Source organism: Equus caballus, chromosome 4 (genome assembly GCF_041296265.1).
Source record: "Equus caballus isolate H_3958 breed thoroughbred chromosome 4, TB-T2T, whole genome shotgun sequence".
NCBI classification, from domain to species: Eukaryota; Metazoa; Chordata; class Mammalia; order Perissodactyla; family Equidae; genus Equus; species Equus caballus.
In genome coordinates, this window is record NC_091687.1 from 56,714,566 (window position 1) to 56,728,197 (window position 13,632).

Consider the following 13,632-nt stretch of genomic DNA (forward strand, 5'->3'; position numbering starts at 1 on the left):
CCAAAGAGGCATATTTTGGCATGGCAAATTCTCTACCTGGTCCTGTGGTGACATTAGTGGAATAAATTCCACTTGGTATTGCTGGGAACCCTAGGTACAATGCCTTAAACAGAACAAGCACAAATTAATGTTTGTTTAATTGGATTCCTGACTGATAAATATTTTAAAGCCATAAACTAGAAGAAAAAAGAAAAGTAGACCATTCACCCTGCTCAATGGAGAGCTTCCCTTGTCCCGCCTTCCGCAACAAACCCTCCTAAAGATAGTGGGCAGAAGGGGCTACATTTGATGACTCAGAAAGGTGATGTCTAGATTCCATTAGCTTGGCTTACTAAGGTATTGATGGGTGCCAAGAGTTGATGGTCTTTGCTAAATATGAAGGAAATGAGCCCTGAGAGTTCCTCCTGAACCCCATCCCCTACCCCTGGGGTCCCTGCTTGGTGATGTTGCTTTTCTTTAGACTTGAGTGATCCAAGCTGCCACCTTTCTGGTTCACTGTTTCAGCCTCCCAGAGGAGCAGGGAACTGTTTGTACTGGAGAAGCGTGTTTGTGAATTCGTGTACACTACTTTCCCCCAGGTGAAACATTTGCAAGATCAGATGTGTTCATTTTCCACAAATGAAATTGTTACCGAACCAGAAGTGGGTTCGCTCACACATCATGCAGCAAGCCGATCTCTGACCCCCGGTTTAGTGGAAGAAAGTAGCAGTTTTATTGCAAAGTGCTGAGCAAGGAGAACAGACAGCTAATGCTGTAATCTCAAACTCCTCAAAAAGCTACAAGCAAGGGTTTTTATTGGGGGTTTTAGGTAGGGGAGGGGGAGCATTCATGTGGCCTTAGGGGCTGAAGTTCTGAGAGTCCTCTGTGCAGGCACAACTGTGTTTCATATTTCTTCATGGGTCACATGTGCAAATTCGGGGAGGTTCTATGTGTTGCATGCAGTGGATTTTTAGTCTGTGACATTGCGACATCTAAAGTTACAATCAGTTATTTCAGCTTCTCAGTGCCTCTGCATGATGTTTAGTCAGGCATGGGTCGGGGAGGCTGTCAACAAGCTGCTCTCTTATCAGCATCCTCCTACTCTTCTGCAAAACAAGCTCAGAAACTAGGTTACTTTCCTTCCCACCTCAACCTCATGGGTACAGGCACGGTTTCACCCTAATCCAGTGAAATTTTAACTCTTTCATTCTCGGTTTCAAAATGACTCATTTTTTACCATTTTGCAAATGTAGGACTTTGCTCCTTTTTCCCAGGGAGCATGTGTCTGCTTTTCACTCTATTCTGAGGGAGGCTCTGGAGGCCCCCAACTTTCAATCTTCTAATGATTTATTTAACAGGGAGCCATAGGAAGAGAAGAGGTTTGTGGAGTTTGGAGTTTGAAAAGAAGGAATAGCTGCACAGAGGGCCCAGGAAGAGTGCTGATACTGTATTTAAGAGGCAAGGACTTTCTGCAGGGTAAAAGCATTATCTTTTTTTTTTTCCTCCTGGCTCTCATCAACCCCCTGAAATTAACTCAGCCGTGTTCACTAATATAAATAATGTTGATGAAAATAATCCATAATCAATCCATAAATCAAAATTGGGATGAGTTTATTATGAGCCACTTCTGAGGACTAGCCAGGGGTCTTCCTTCTCCAAGGAAGGAAGGGCACCAAAATGTGGGGTGTACAGAGTGGTTATATGCTATCTTGAAACAAAGAGCATATATGACAGTAATATCTCTTTTACTGCTGTCACAAGATGCTTTACCTGGCACAGAGGGTTGGTGGTGAGCAGGTCAGTGGTCACAAGGTGAGCACAGCAGGTCTACAATTAATCCTTAGTTTCCAGGAAAAGATGCTTATCTTTAAAGAAATGCTGATATAGGGGGAAGCTACATCCCTATCTTTACAGGCACTGTTCTTGTCTTTGGGACATAGTAAATGTTTAAAGAAGATGTACAATGCATGCTCAACAGGCCACATCAGGCACTTTTGAAAAAACAAGATCAGGCTAATTAGTTTTACACCAAATGGCTTCCTCATATACTGCTATATATCCTATTGTTTTTCATTTATTTATCAATAAGTACTACTTAATGAGTGTTGCCTATGGGTTGGGGCCTCACCTCATCTGCACAACTAACCCTACCTCTTCAAGAGAGCTGGTATTAGCCCCATTTTTCCAGCTCTGGGAAATCGAGACTGAGAAATACTAAACAGCTTGCCTAGGATGATGCAGCTTTCAAGGGCAGAGCCAGGATGTCCACAAAAAGCTTTTCCAAGTCAGAATCGCCTGTGGTGTTTGTTGAAAATACAGATTTCTTGGCCCCATCCTTATCATGTCTGACCTGGGTAGGTCCAGAGTGTGGCCTGAGAATATGAATTTTTTTTTTTTTTATTAATGTTATGATAGATTACAAGCTTGTGAGATTTCAGTTGTACATTTTTGTTAGTCATGTTGTGGGTACACCACTTCCCCCTTCGTACCCTCCCCCCACCCCCCCTTTTCCCTGGTAACCACCGATCAGATCTCCTTCTCAATATACTAATTTCCACCTATGAGTGGAGTCATATAGAGATCGTCTTTCTCTGACTGACTTATTTCGCTTAACATAATGCCCTCAAGGTCCATCCACGTTGTTGTGAATGGGCCAATTTCGTCTTTTTTTATGGCTGAGTAGTATTCCATTGTGTATATATACCACATCTTCTTTATCCAGTCATCAGTTTCTGGGCATGTAGGCTGGTTCCACGTCTTGGCTATTGTAAATAATGCTGCGATGAACATAGGGGTGCAACGGATTCTTGAGATATCTGTTATCAGGTTCTTAGGATAGATACCCAGTAATGGGATGGCTGGGTCATAGGGTATTTCTATTTTTAACTTTTTGAGAAATCTCCATACTGTTTTCCATAGTGGCTGTACCAGTTTGCATTCCCACCAACAGTGTATGAGGGTTCCTCTTTCTCCACAACCTCTCCAACATTTGTCGTTCTTGGTTTTGGATGTTTTTGCCAATCTAACGGGGGTAAGGTGATATCTTATTGTAGTTTTGATTTGCATTTCCCTGATGATTAGCGATGATGAAGATCTTTTCATGTGTCTATTGGCCATATTCATATCTTCTTTTGAGAAATGTCTGTTCATGTCCTCTGCCCATTTTTTGATTGGGTTGTTTGTTTTTTTGTTGTTAAGCAGTGTGAGTTCTTTGTATATTATGGAGATTAACCCTTTGTCGGATAAGTGGCTTGTAAATATTTTTTCCCAATTAGTGAGCTGTTTTTTTGTTTCAATTCTGTTTTCCCTTGCCTTGAAGAAGCTCTTTAGTCTGATGAAGTCCCATTTGTTTATTCTTTCTATTGTTTCCCTCAACTAAGGAGTTACAGTGTCCGAAAAGATTCTTTTGAAACTGATGTCAAAGAGTGTACTGCCTATATTCTCTTCCAAAAGACTTATTGTCTCAGGCCTAATCTTTAGGTCTTTGATCCATTTTGAGTTTATTTTGGTGTGTGGTGAAAAAGAATGGTCAATTTTCAATCTTTTGCATGTGGCTGTCCAGTTTTCCCAGCACCATTTGTTGAAGAGACTTTCTTTTCTCCATTGTAGGCCCTCTGCTCCTTTGTCGAAGATTAGCTGTCCATAGATGTGTGGTTTTATCTCTGGGCTTTCAATTCTGTTCCATTGATCTGTGGACCTGTTTTTGTACCAGTACCATGCTGTTTTGATCACTGTAGCTTTGTAGTATGTTTTGAAATCGGGGATTGTGATTCCGCCGGCTTTGTTTTTCTTGCTCAGGATTGCTTTAGCAATTCATGGTCTTTTGTTCCCCCATATGAATTTTAGGATTGTTTGTTCAATTTCTGTGAAGAATGTTCTTGGGATTCTGATTGGGATAGCATTGAATCTGTATATTGCTTTAGGTAGTATGGACATTTTAACTATGTTTATTCTTCCAATCCATGTACAAGGAATGTTTTTCCATCTCTTTATGTCATCGCCTATTTCTTTCAAGAAAGTCTTGTAGTTTTCATTGTATAGATCCTTCACTTCCTTGGTTAAGTTTATCCCAAGGTATTTTATTCTTTTCGTTGCGATTGTGAATGGGATAGAGTTCTTGAGTTCTTTTTCTGTTAGTTTATTGTTAGTGTATAGAAATGCTACTGATTTATGCACGTTAATTTTATACCCTGCTACTTTGCTGTAGTTGTTGATTATTTCTAATAGTTTTTCTGTGGATTCTTTGGGGTTTTCTATGTATAAGATCATGTCGTCTGCAAACAACGAGAGTTTTACTTCTTCGTTACCTATTTGGATTCCTTTTATTTCTTTTTCCTGCTGAATTGCTCTGGCCAGCACCTCCAGTACTATGTTGAATAGGAGTGGTGAAAGTGGGCACCCTTGTCTTGTTCCTGTCCTCAGAGGGATGGCTTTCAGCTTTTGTCCATTGAGTATGATGTTGGCTGTGGGTCTATCATATATGGCCTTTATTATGTTGAGGTACTTTCCTTCTATACCCATTTTACTGAGGGTTTTTATCATAAATGGGTGTTGGATCTTGTCGAATGCTTTCTCTGCATCTATTGAGATGATCATGTGGTTTTTGTTTTTCATTTTGTTGATGTAGTGTATCACGTTGATTGACTTGCGGATGTTGAACCATCCCTGTGTCCCTGGTATAAATCCCACTTGATCATGGTGTATAATCTTTTTGATGTATTGCTGTAATCGGTTTGCCAAAATTTTGTTGAGGATTTTTGCATCTATGTTCATCAGTGATATCGGCCTGTAGTTCTCCTTCTTTGTGTTGTCCTTGTCAGGTTTGGGGATCAGAGTGATGTTGGCTTCATAGAATGTGTTAGGGAGTTCTCCATCTTTCTCAATTTTCTGGAATAGTTTGAGGAGAATAGGTATTAAGTCTTCTTTGAATGCTTGGTAGAATTCTCCAGAGAAGCCGTCTGGTCCTGGACTCTTGTTTTTGGGGAGGTTTTTGATTACCGTTTCTATTTCCTTACTTGTGATTGGTCTATTCAGATTCTCCATTTCTTCCTGATTCAGTTTGGGGAGATTGTAGGAGTCTAGGAATTTGTCCATTTCTTCCAGGTTGTTCAATTTGTTGGCATATAGTTTTTCATAGTATTCTCTTATGATCTCTTGTATTTCATTGGTATCTGTTGTGATTTCTCCTCTGTCATTCCTGATTTTATTAATTTGCGATTTCTCTCTTCTTTTCTTGGTGAGTCTGGCTAGGGGTTTGTCAATTTTGTTAATTCTTTCGAAGAACCAACTCTTTGTTTCATTGATCCTTTCTATTGTCTTTTTTGTTTCAATATCGTTTATTTCTGCTCTTATTTTTATTATTTCCCTCCTTCTACTGACTCTGGACTTTGTTTGTTCTTCTTTTTCTAGTTCAGTTAGGTGTCGTTTGAGGTTGCTTACGTGAGCTTTTTCTTGTTTAGTGAGGTGAGCCTGTATTGCGATGAATTTCCCTCTTAGGACTGCTTTTGCTGCATCCCAAATGATTTGGTATGTCGTGTTCTCATTTTCATTTGTCTCCACATAATATTTGATTTCTTCTTTAATTTCCTCAATGATCCATTGTTTGTTGAGAAGCGTGTTGTTTAGTCTCCACATTTTTGCACCTTTCTCTGCTTTTTTCTTGTAGTTGATTTCTAGTTTAATAGCGTTATGATCAGAAAAGATGCTTGATATTATTTCAACTCTCTTGTATTTATTGATGTTTGCTTTGGTTCCAAAAATATGGTCAATCCTTGAGAATGTTCCATGTGCACTTGAGAAGAATGTGTAACCTGCTGTTTTTGGATGAAGTGTTCTATATATATCTATTAAGTCCATCTGGTCTAATTTTTCATTTAATTCTATTATTTCCTTGTTGATTTTCTGTCTGGATGTTCTGTCCATTGGTGTTAATGGTGTGTTGAGGTCCCCTACTATTATTGTATTGTTGTTGATGTCTTCTTTTAGTTCTATTAAGAGTTGCTTTACAAATTTTGGTGCTCCTGTGTTGGGTGCGTATATATTTATAATTGTTATGTCTTCTTGGTGGAGAGTCCCTTTTATCATTATATACTGTCCCTCTTTATCTTTCTTTATCTGTTTTGTTTTGAAATCTACCTTGTCTGATATTAGTATAGCGACACCTGCTTTCTTTTGTTCATTATTAGCTTGGAGTATTGTTCTCCATCCCTTCACTCTGAGTCTGTGTTTGTCTTTGGGGCTGAGGTGTGTTTCCTGGAGGCAGCATATTGTTGGATCTTGTTCTTTGATCCATCCTGCCACTCTGTGTCTTTTGATTGGGGAGTTCAATCCATTTACATTTAGAGTGATTATTGAGACGTGGGGGCCTACCACTACCATTTTGTGTCTTGTTTTCCGGTTTTCTTCAGTTTCCTTTGTTTCTCGTCCCATGGTTTAATCTGTTCTGATGTAGAGCTGCTACTCTCTGTTGTTGTCCTTCTACTTATCTCCTCTGCTCTTGGTTTTGTAGCCCCTTTCCTTTTTTGGATTTTTCAGGAATGAGGGTTTTCCTGAGGATTTCCTGAAGAGGAGGTTTTGTGGCAATGAACTCCCTTAATTTTTGTTTATCTGGGAAAGTTTTTATTTCTCCATCGTATTTGAAGGATATTTTCGCTGGGTAGAGAATTCTCGGCTGTAGATTTTTGTCCTTCAGATTTTTGAATATATCATTCCACTCTCTTCTAGCCTGTAAAGTTTCTGCTGAGAAATCTGCTGATAGCCTGATGGGGGTTCCTTTGTAGGTTAGTTTCTTTAGCCTGGCTGTCCTTAATATTTTCTCCTTGTCGTTGACTTTTGCTAGCTTCACTACTATATGCCGTGGAGTTGGTCTTCTTGCATTGATGAAGTTTGGAGATCTATTGGCTTCTGTCACCTGAAGATCCATCTCCCTCACCAGATTTGGGAAGTTCTCAGCCATTATTTCTTTGAATAGGTTTTCTGCCCCTTTCTCCTTCTCTTCTCCCTCTGGTATACCTATAATCCTTACGTTGCATCTCCTAATTGTGTCTGATAATTCTCGGAGAGTTTCTTCATTTCTTTTAAGTCTTGCTTCTCTCTCCTCCTCTGCCTGCAACAATTCTATATTGCCATCTTCCAAATTGCTAATTCTATCCTCCATATTATCGGCCCTACTGTTCAGAGCATCTAGATTTTTCTTAATCTCCTCTATTGTGTTCTTCATTTCCAATATTTCTGTTTGGTTCTTCTTTATCGTATCAAACTCTTTTGTGACATAGCTCCTGAACTCGTTGAGTTGTCGGTCAGAATTCTCTCTTAACTCATTGAGAATCCTAATGATGGCTGTTTTGAAGTCATCATCATTTAGGTTATATATCTCATTTTCTTTGGGATTGTTTTCTGTGTATTTGTTACTTTCTTTCTGTTCTGGAGATTTAATGTATTTTTTCATATTGCTTGATGATGTTGATTTGTGCCTCCACATGGAGATAGAGTTTAGTTGCTCCTTTCACTTGTTTCAGCTGCTGCAGTGGGGGGAGCAGCTGTTTATACTGCACCAACCAGGAACCCTGTCCGTAGTTGCTAACTGGGCCTGGGCCCCTCTTCGTAGCCACAGTGGCCCTTTGGATTCCCTCCTCTGCCGTGGGGGCCGTCACAGGGGGGCTTCAGGCTGCAGGTGCCTACTGTTGTTGCCCACCTAGATGCGCTCTCTCCTTGGGGTCTGCAACGGTGTTATGGGCTTTTCCAGCGGCCAAGGGTGGGATCACTTATATTTGTCGCTCCGTTGCTGTCGGCACCCACCAAATCTCACTTGTCCTCTATGGGTCGCAGGAGAGCTATTGGCATCTTCTACAGTCTGTGGTTAGTACACCTAGCTATGCTGCTTTTGCCCTGGGGTCTTCCAGCCTTGTGGCTGGCGGCTGGGTGCCTTCTACTGGTGCTGTGCAGAGGCTTTCTCTAAGGCTGCTGTGAGCCTGTAGGGTTTCCCCCTAGGCTACTAAGCTGGGTCTCTGGAACTCTCTCCAGCCCCAGCCCTCTCCGAGATCTCCGGCAATCCCTAGCCTCACGGGGTGGGCAACGGCAGCTGGGGGTCGCCCCGCCCTCTGGGATTCTCTCCGGGCCTCTCCCGGAGCCGTGACTGCTCAGCGTGGCCCCTCTGCTAATGGCACACAGAGAGTTTTGTCTGCTGCCCGGGCGGAGCTCCAGCGCTTCCCCTCCGGGTCGCCAAACCGGCCTTTGAAAGTTCCCCCAGCCCCGGTCCTCTCCGAGATCTCCGGCAATCCCTAGTCCCACGGGGCGGGCAATGGCAGCTGGGGGTCACCCCGCCCTCTGGGCTTCTGTCCGGGCCTCTGCCGGGAGCCCTGAATGCTGGGCGTGGCCCCTCTGCTAATGGCAGACAGAGAGTTTTGTCTGCTGCCTGGCGGAGCTCCGGCGCTTCCCCTCCAGGTCGCCGAACCGGCCTTTGAAAGTTCCCCTGCCCCGGTCCTCTCCGAGATCTCTGACAATCCCTAGCCCCACGGGGTGGGCAACGGCAGCTGGGGGTCGCCCCGCCCTCTGGGATTCTCTCCGGGCCTCTCCCGGAGCCGTGAATGCTCAGCGTGGCCCCTCTGCTAACGGCACACAGAGAGTTTTGTCTGCTGCCCGGGCGGAGCTCTGGCGCTTCCCCTCCGGGTCGCCGAACCGGCCTTTGAAAGTTCCCCCAGCCCCGGTCCTCTCCGAGATCTCCGGCAATCCCTAGTCCCACGGGGCGGGCAACGGCAGCTGGGAGACCTCCGTGCCCTCCGTGTTTCTCTCTGGGACCCTCCGGGCGCCCCGAGCACCAGGCTGGGTCTCCCCGCCAATGGCGGGGAGAGACTCTCCCCGCGGGCTCAGGTGTGCAACTCCAAAGTTTCCCTCTGCGTTTAGGAGTAATTGCGGGGGGTTTAGGTAGGGTTCTGGTCACCTGTTTCCACCGTCGCTCCTCTGTTGTGTTCTCGCTCCTGCCCTAGATGTGCGTGGATCCTCTGGGGTCGCCCGTTGGAAGAAAGCCGCTTGCGGGTACTAGGCTGCCCGTCGGGGTCGGAGAGTTTTCACCTATTTCCACATCCTCCCGGAGGAAAGTCCATCCGCCTTCCAATGTATAGTCGCGTGGGTGTCTCAGACGTCCTGAGATGCTGTCTGGATATCCTTTGTCAAGTGATAAGTGTCCAAATAATTGTAGACTCGAAGGGCGAGAGACAAAGAGGACTACTCACGGCGCCATCTTGGCTCTCTCCGAGAATATGAATTTTTAACAATCCTAACAAGCAACCTGAACATATGGCCTCTCCGTGTCCAGTGTTAGGCTATGCCCACTTCACAAGTGTGAAGCGATTAGTCCTTAGAAAAACATTGAATGAAGCAGTTCCTTGTAGGTCGCCTTCCCTGTGTGGAATTCTGAAATGTCGACTGGCATTTTCCAAAGGCAGCAGTAAGTGGCCCAGGGCTGGGAGCAGCCGGTAAAATCCAAGGACTGCATGTTTGGGGAGCATGGGAACTGCTTCTGGAGAAGGTGGGCTCAGTTTCAAATGTTGTCTTAATTGGAACCAAGATGTGTAAGTGAAAGCAATTAGTCAAAATTAATTCATTTTCCAGTGAGCATCCCACCTCACTCTGCACCAAGGCAAGACAGCCCTTGTAATTAACCAGGCCTTTTTCCCCAAACCAAAAATGAGAATGTGCTGTTTGTGTGCAAAGAGGTATGAAAATTGCTGAAGGTGGCAGATGAAGCTGGGAATGTTTGCTGAGCTGGGTAAACAGAGCTGAACTCTCAACCTCCAGGACAGAATGAGAGCAAATCCCAAGTCAGAGATGGCCTGGAGGCCTTCTCCTGCAACCATGTCCAGAGGTGCTGGCCTAAGGGCTGAGCAGATGGCCTCCAGAGGAGAGCAAACATTTCTTAGCACCATGGAATGGAAGGAGTAGAAACACTGGGGTCAGGTAATTCTGAATTCAAATCCTTTCTCCTCATCTTACCCTCTGTGTCACCAAGGACTAGACACTGAACTCTCCAAGCCTCAGATCTCACACTCAGTCAACAGTCTTGGGCACCTACTACATGGACGTTTTTGAGCTAAGCACTAAGGGCATGAAGACCAATAAGATACAGTGAATATCTGCTCCACAACAAAATGGGAGTGAAGATCTCAGCCTCACAGCCAATGGACCTATTAAATGAAGCTGTAGATGAGACAGTGTGTGACATGTAGTAACATTCAGTTAACATCCACTTCCTGCTTTCCTTTCTCCTCTCTCCACCACAGTCTCTGGAGACTCACCTCAGAATCCTGAGGGAGGGTTGGAGACAAGCCCATGTTTGCTTGAGAAGGAAGTGCTAGCCCCAGCATGGGCAATATTCCATTTTACTCTCTTCTGTGCTCCCTTCTCTCCCGTGGGATTCTGATTCAAGTTTCATGGGACTTCTTGTCTTTCACTTTCTGTGTTTTACATTCCCATCTCCTTGGCTTTCTGTGCTGCATCTTGAGCAATTTCCTCTGGATGGTCTTTCAGTTCACTAATATTCCCTTTAGCTGCATCCAGTCTGCTGTGTGGACATCCACTGTGGGCTGAGGCTCTTGGATGGGGTCTATATGTGTTCATCCTGATTCTGGAGGTACTGCTGGTTGTCTCTTCACACAGAAAGCAGAAATATCTTATAGGATCCAGATTCAAGCCACTGGGCAAAGAATCCATCTGGCTGGATATTTTAGAAAAATCCTCTGTTGACTGTCTAGAATATGGTCCAGAGATATTTGGGGAGTATCAAGGCAATGCCAGCCCCATAGAATGAGTTAATGAGTGTTCTTTTTCCTGAATTTTTTGGAAGAGACTCAGAAAGATTGAGGTTAGTTCTTTAAATGTTTGGTAGAATTCACCAGTGAAGCCATCAGGTCCAGAGCTTTTTTTTGTTGAGCAGTTTTTGATTACTGATTCAATCTCGTTACTAGTTACATGTCTATTCAGATTTTCTGTTTCTTTGTGATTTAGTCTTGGTAGGATTTGTATTTCTAGAAATTTGTCTATTTCATCTAGGTCATCCAATTTGTTAGAGTACAATTGTTCATAGTACTGTCTACTAATTTTTATTTCTGTAGAGTCAGTCATAATGTCCTCACTTTCATTTCTTATTTTAATAATTTGAATCTTCTCTTTTTTTCTTAGACTATCTAGCTAATGGTTTGTCAATTTTCTTAATCTTTTCAAAGAACCAACTTTTGGTGTTGTTGATTTTCTTTGCTGTTTTTCTGTTCTCTGTTTTATTTGTCTCTGCTCTAATCTTTATTATTTGTTTCCTTCTGCTAGCTTTGGAGTTGGTTTGTTCTTTTTTAGTTCCTTAAGTTGCATAAAGTTAGGTTGTTGGTTTGATATCTTTCTTCGTTGTTTTTGTTTTGTTTTGTTTTGTTTTGTTTTTGAGGAAGATTAGCCCTGAGCTAACTACTGCCAGTCCTCCTCTTTTTTGCTGAGGAAGCCTGGCCCTGAGCTAACATCTGTGCCCATCCTCCTCTACTTCATATGTGGGATGCCTACCACAGCATGGTGTGCCAAGTAGTGCCATGTCCACACCCAGGATTTGAACCAGCGAACCCTGGGCCACTGAGAAGTAGAACGTGTGAACTTAACCGCTGTGCCACTGGGCCGGCCCCATGATCTTTCTTGTTTTTTAATGTGAGTGTTTATACCTATAAATTTCCCCTTTAGCACTGCTTTGTTGTTTCCCATAAGTTTTGATATGTTGTGTTTCATTTTCCTTCATTTCTAAAGTATTTTATAATTTCCCTTGTGATTTCTTCTTTGACACATTGGTTTTTTAAGAGCATATTGTTTAATTTCCATAAATTTGTGAATTTTCCACTTTTCCTTCTGTTCCTTCTGTCTAACTTCTTCCCATTATGATTGTGAAAGATACTTTGTCTGATATCTTTTAAAATCTGTTGAGATTTAAATTCTGGCCTAGGCTGTGGTCTGTCCTGTAGAACATCCCATGTCTGCTTGAGAAGACTGTGTATTCTGTTGTTGGGCAGTGTCCTGTATATGTCTGTTAGATCTAGTCGGTTTATTGTGTTGTTCAAGTCCTCTGTTTCCTCATTTATATTCTGCCTGGTTGTTGTATCCATTGTTGAGAATGGGGTATTGAAGGCTCCAACTATTATGTAGAATGATCTATGTCTCCCTTCAGTTCTGTTAATTTTTGCTTCATATATTTTGATGGTCTGTCATTGTGTGTGTAAATGTTACATATTTTCTCGCTGTATTGAACCTCTTATTAATATATAATGTCCTTCTTTGTCTCTTATAGACTTTTTTGATTTAAAGTCTCTTTCATCTCATATTAGTATAGCTCTCTTTTGGTTACTATTTGTGTGGACTATCTTTTTCCACTCTCTCATGTTCCACTTTTTTGTGTTGCTGGATCTAAAGTGAGTCTCTTGTAGACAGAAAATAGTTGGATAATGTTTTTTCTATCCATTCCGCCAATCTGTCTTCTGACTGGAGAGTTTAATGCATTTACATTAAAGTAATTACTGAGAAGGAGGAACTTACCTCTGTCATTTTTCTGTGTGTTTTCTATATGCCTTATAGCTTTTTCTGTCATGCATAACTGTCTTCTTTTACATTTAGTTGATTTTTGGTAGTAAAACATTTTAATTACCTTCTCATTTTCTTTTGTGTATATGTTATAGCTTTTTTCTTTGTGGTTACTGTGGGATTACACTTAATATCATAAAGTTATAACACTCTAACGTCAATTTATACCAGTTTAACTTCAGTAACATACAGAAACTCAGCTCCTATACAGTTCTGATTCCACCCCATTTCAGTTACTAATGTCACAAAAGTATATCTTAGGCATTGTGTGTCCAAAAACATGTACTAATAATTAGGTTTTTTAATACTTTAGCCTCTTAATGTGGAAAACAAAAAGTAGAGCTACAACAAAGTTACAATAGCACTAGCTTTTATAGTCGTCCACATACTTACTTTGACCAGGGACCTTTATTTCTTCATTATGTGTCGAGTTACTGTCCAGTATCCTTTTGTTTCAACTTGAAGTACTCCCTTCATTGGAGGGCAGGTCTAGTGTAAAGGACTCTCTCAGCTTTGGTTTATATGGGAATGTCTTAATTTCTCCCTCATTTTTGAAGGAGAGTGTTGCCAGGTGTAGGATTCTTGGTTGGATTCTTTTTTCCTTCAGCACTTTGAATACATCAACCATCTAGCCATCTGGCCTCCAAGGTTACTGGTGAGAAATCTGCTCATGATCTTACTGGGGAAAATATGATGAAAGCTCTCTTCCTCTCAGCTTTATAAATGTTAATGACATCCCTTCTCATATCTTATGCAACAGAACATTTTCCTATAGCATTATAACATCAGTTAAGTTATAGAATCATTTTGAGACTAATCAGAGTTTAGGGAAAAGGAATTGAATATTTTAAGTGTAGATATTTTGAGGTCATTAAAAGCCAAAAATTATTACAGATTTTTAAATTAGAAATGAAAAGGACACTGAAGCAGTCTACAGATTTTAATTTCTAATAAAGCAAATATCACTAACATCCCACATAGAATAAAAGCCTTTTTCTAAATATCCCACATAAATAAATAAAAACCCTTTTTTTAAGAATAAAGGGTTCTTGA